Here is a 5,926-nt window from a genome sequence, read left to right as displayed (position 1 = left end):
AAAGCTAAATACTTACCTGTAAAATAAATCCTAATATAGCTACAATATAATTTATAATTATATTATAGCTATTTTAGGATTAATATTTATTTTACAGGCAACTTTGTAATTATTTTAACCAGGTACAATAGCTATTAAATAGTTAAGAACTATTTAATAGTTACCTAGTTAAAATAATAACAAATTTACCTGTAAAATAAATCCTAACCTAAGATATAATTAAACCTAACACTACCCTATCAATAAAATAATTAAATAAACTACCTACAATTACCTACAATTAACCTAACACTACACTATCAATAAATTAATTAAACACAATTGCTACAAATAAATAAAATTAAATAAACTATCTAAAGTACAAAAAATAAAAAAGAACTAAGTTACAGAAAATAATAAAATATTTACAAACATAAGAAAAATATTACAACAATTTTAAACTAATTACACCTACTCTAAGCCCCCTAATAAAATAACAAAGCCCCCCAAAATAAAAAATTCACTACCCTATTCTAAAATACAAATATTACAAGCTCTTTTACCTTACCAGCCCTGAACAGGGCCCTTTGCGGGGCATGCCCCAAGAATTTCAGCTCTTTTGCCTGTAAAAAAAAACATACAATACCCCCCCCCCCAACATTACAACCCACCACCCACATACCCCTAATCTAACCCAAACCCCCCTTAAATAAACCTAACACTACCCCCCTGATGATCTTCCTACCTTGTCTTCACCATGCCAGGTTCACCGATCCGTTCTGGCTCCAAGATCTTCATCCAACCCAAGCGGGGGCTAGACATCCACTGAAGAAGTCCAGAAGAGGGTCCAAAGTCTTCCTCCTATCCGGCAAGAAGAGGACATCCGGACCGGCAAACATCTTCTCCAAGCGGCATCTTCTATCTTCTTCCATCCGATGACGACCGGCTCCATCTTGAAGACCTCCAGCGCGGATCCATCCTCTTCTTCCGACGACTAGACGACGAATGACGGTTCCTTTAAGGGACGTCATCCAAGATGGCGTCCCTCGAATTCCGATTGGCTGATAGGATTCTATCAGCCAATCGGAATTAAGGTAGGAATTTTCTGATTGGCTGATGGAATCAGCCAATCAGAATATAGTTCAATCCGATTGGCTGATCCAATCAGCCAATCAGATTGAGCTCGCATTCTATTGGCTGTTCCGATCAGCCAATAGAATGCGAGCTCAATCTGATTGGCTGATTGGATCAGCCAATCGGATTGAACTTGATTCTGATTGGCTGATTCCATCAGCCAATCAGAAAATTCCTACCTTAATTCCGATTGGCTGATAGAATCCTATCAGCCAATCGGAATTCGAGGGACGCCATCTTGGATGACGTCCCTTAAAGGAACCGTCATTCGTCGTCTAGTCGTCGGAAGAAGAGGATGGATCCGCGCTGGAGGTCTTCAAGATGGAGCCGGTCGTCATCGGATGGAAGAAGATAGAAGATGCCGCTTGGAGAAGATGTTTGCCGGTCCGGATGTCCTCTTCTTGCCGGATAGGAGGAAGACTTTGGACCCTCTTCTGGACTTCTTCAGTGGATGTCTAGCCCCCGCTTGTGTTGGATGAAGATCTTGGAGCCAGGACGGATCGGTGAACCTGGCATGGTGAAGACAAGGTAGGAAGATCATCAGGGGGGTAGTGTTAGGTTTATTTAAGGGGGGTTTGGGTTAGATTAGGGGTATGTGGGTGGTGGGTTGTAATGTTGGGGGGGGGGTATTGTATGTTTTTTTTTACAGGCAAAAGAGCTGAAATTCTTGGGGCATGCCCCGCAAAGGGCCCTGTTCAGGGCTGGTAAGGTAAAAGAGCTTGTAATATTTGTATTTTAGAATAGGGTAGTGAATTTTTTATTTTGGGGGGCTTTGTTATTTTATTAGGGGGCTTAGAGTAGGTGTAATTAGTTTAAAATTGTTGTAATATTTTTCTTATGTTTGTAAATATTTTATTATTTTCTGTAACTTAGTTCTTTTTTATTTTTTGTACTTTAGATAGTTTATTTAATTTTATTTATTTGTAGCAATTGTGTTTAATTAATTTATTGATAGTGTAGTGTTAGGTTAATTGTAGGTAATTGTAGGTAGTTTATTTAATTATTTTATTGATAGGGTAGTGTTAGGTTTAATTATATCTTAGGTTAGGATTTATTTTACAGGTAAATTTGTTATTATTTTAACTAGGTAACTATTAAATAGTTCTTAACTATTTAATAGCTATTGTACCTGGTTAAAATAATTACAAAGTTGCCTGTAAAATAAATATTAATCCTAAAATAGCTATAATATAATTATAATTTATATTGTAGCTATATTAGGATTTATTTTACAGGTAAGTATTTAGCTTTAAATAGGAATCATTTATTTAATAAGAGTTAATTTATTTCGTTAGATAAAAATTATATTTAACTTAGGGGGGTGTTAGTGTTAGGGTTAGACTTAGCTTTAGGGGTTAATACATTTATTAGAATAGCGGTGAGCTCCGGTCGGCAGATTAGGGGTTAATAATTGAAGGTAGGTGTCGGCGATGTTAGGGAGGGCAGATTAGGGGTTAATACTATTTATGATAGGGTTAGTGAGGCGGATTAGGGGTTAATAACTTTATTATAGTAGCGCTCAGGTCCGCTCGGCAGATTAGGGGTTAATAAGTGTAGGCAGGTGTCGGCGACGTTGTGGGGGGCAGATTAGGGGTTAATAAATATAACATAGGGGTCGGCGATGTTAGGGCAGCAGATTAGGGGTACATAGGGATAACGTAGGTGGCGGCGGTTTACGGAGCGGCAGATTAGGGGTTAAAAGTGTAATGCAGGGGTCAGCGATAGCAGGGGCGGCAGATTAGGAGTTAATAAGTGTAAGGTTAGGGGTGTTTAGACTCGGGGTACATGTTAGGGTGTTAGGTGCAGACGTAGGAAGTGTTTCCCCATAGGAAACAATGGGGCTGCGTTAGGAGCTGAACGCTGCTTTTTTGCAGGTGTTAGGTTTTTTTTCAGCTCAAACAGCCCCATTGTTTCCTATGGGAGAATCGTGCACGAGCACGTTTTTGAGGCCGGCCGCGTCCGTAAGCAACTCTGGTATCGAGAGTTGCATTTGCGCTAAATATGCTCTACGCTCCTTTTTTGGAGCCTAACGCAGCATTTGTTTGAACTCTCGATACCAGAGTTAAATTTATGGTGCGGCCAGAAAAAAACCCGCGGAGCGTTAACAGCCCTTTTACCGCCAAACTCCAAATCTAGCCGTATGTCAGCAAAACACACAGGCCGGATAGAAAATTAGATTTGATTACACTAGCAAACAAATTTAAACTTTTTTTTTTTATATTAAAATTAAGGTGAAAGAAAAATAGATATGAGTGCTGGGTGGCTGCCTGGCACAGACCAATTAACCAAAAGACTGAAAAAAAAGAGGTATATTAATGCTGACTGAGCCTGACAGACACAGGCATGATAGTAAATGTAATTAGATTACACTAGAAAAATATTTTTTTGTGTTTTTTTTTAAAATTAAAAATAATGTTATAAACGGATATTAACACTGCTGGCTGCTGGCTGGCACAGAGCAATGAACCAGAGTATATGCTGTGTGACACTGGCCTGATAGAAAATGAAAAAAAATGACACTAGAAAAATAATTATATTTTTGGGTTAGTTAAATTTAAACTAATGTTGTTAGGGAGATATCAGTGGTGGCAGTAGTCACAGCATATGCTGTGAGCCTTAAACACACAGCTGAAAGCCAGGCAAATGCTAATAAAAAACAAACAAACAAACAAAAAAAAACGGCACGAAATATAGCCCTATAAAGGGCTTTTTGGGGTGCTGTGCTTGCAGCAGAGATGAGTGGAGTCCTTCTGGACTGTAAATACACTAGCCTAGCTATGTTTTTCCTATTAATGTCAGGAGCAAAAACACAACACGTCCTCTCATTAAAAAAGCAAGGTCGTTATGAGTCTAAAATGGCGGATTCCGAGTAGCTGGGAGTGTCTGTGAGGGAGTGTCTGATGTTGATTGGCTCTAATGTGTCAGGCGGCTGTGACATAAAGGGTCAAAGTTTCCACAATGATGACACATAGGGGCGGATCGAACATCGCCATGTGTTCGCCCACAAACGCGAATGCGAACATCCTATGTTCGCTGTGAACCGTTCGCGGGCGAACAGTTCGGGACATCACTATTTATAACATGCAGCAAATGCATCAGTATGTGTGGTGGGTACTATATTGGGAGACAGGATTACAAATCTTCACTGTTTTCCAATTACCAATAAAATAACTGAGACATTTGTGTATAAACCTTTCAACAGCCCAAATCATAGCATCTGTGACTTAAAGAGAGAATGAAGACCTTGTAACTACATTATTTTATAGCAATTGTACAATAAAATACCATATTGATATCCATGTACTAAGCAGCAGCAGTCATGCACATCTGTTTGAAGTGATTGACAGGTCAAGTGAGAGCTGGGGGCAACACTGCACACAAGGGAATCTTTGTACAAAGATAACCGTGCATAGAAGGATGCGCAGGTCCACCAGTTGAGTACAATGACATTGTCTTTTAGTACATGGGGTCATTTAAGTGAGTGTGTTTTCTAATGTTAACACCTTGTTTTCTTCGGTTCTTTTTCAACAACCAAACTCCATCCACCACTTGCCTTATTTGGAGGATCCAATCTAGATTTGCTTCTGGGCTAGCCACGGTCATTATGTTAGCAAAACAAACATCGTTTTGCAGTTGTTATCTAAACAGCTATTCTGAAGCCAAATAGGAACAGATATGTGGTAGGGTCAGGCTTGAGCAGACGTGCATGAGCTTAATGTTATCTATGAAACACGTGAACTAATGCCCTCTAGTGGTGAAAAACTATCAAAATGCATTTAGATTAGAGGCGGCCTTCAAGGTCTTAGAAATTAGCATATGAACCTCCTAGGTTTAGCTTTCAACTAAGAAATCCAAGAGAACAAAGCAAAATTGGTGATAAAAGTAAATTGGAAAGTTGTTTAAAATTACATGCCCTATTTGAATCATGAAAGTTTTTTTTGGACTTGACTGTCCCTTTAAAGGGACACTCAAGTAAAATTTAAACTTTCGTGATTCAGATAGAGCAGCAATTTTAAACAACTTTCCAATTTACTTCCATTAACTTAATGTGCACAGTTTATTTATATTTACACTTTTTGAGTCACGAGCTCCTATTGAGCATGTGCAAGAATTTACAGAATATACTTATATGCATTTGTAATTGACTGATGGCTGTCACATGTACTGGGGGAGTGAAAATAGACATAACTTTGAAATTAGTCAGAAAAAAATATATTACTCATTTGAAGTTCAGACATAGGGGCCTGCAGGCTCGCCAGAAACAGCGGTTATGAAGCAGCGGTCCTAAGACCGCTGCTCTATAACTGGTTCGCTGCCTCTTAGGCTGCGGTCTTCAATCCGCCCGATCCTATACAATCGGACTGATTGACACCCCCTGCAGGGGGCAGCATTGCAGAAGCAGTTCACCAGAACTAATAGAAAAAAGAGAGTACCAATGGCACTACTATATTTACATAAACCCTCTAAATCTCAAGTATTTGAATTTAATACAACTGAAAGGTAGAGGATGCTGTGTATTAAGTTTAATAGCAAACAAATAACAAGAGAGGTGAAGAGACCAACTCTTGCAGAGAATACACTGATAGCACTCGAGGGTTTAGGATAGGTCATACAGCTTAAAGGGACAGTAAACCTAAAAAATAATGTTATATAATTCTGCTTATAGTGCAGAATTATATAACATTATATTAGTGGTATCGTTATAAAAGTTAAAAAATTCAAAGGCAATATTAAGTTTTATAACGATACCACTAATATAATGTTATATAATTTTGCACTATGTGCAGAATTATATAACATTATTTTTTAGGTT

The sequence above is a fragment of the Bombina bombina genome, chromosome 4 (genome assembly GCF_027579735.1).
Source record: "Bombina bombina isolate aBomBom1 chromosome 4, aBomBom1.pri, whole genome shotgun sequence".
In the NCBI taxonomy this organism is placed as follows: domain Eukaryota; kingdom Metazoa; phylum Chordata; class Amphibia; order Anura; family Bombinatoridae; genus Bombina; species Bombina bombina.
Note: the sequence above shows the minus strand (reverse complement) of the source record.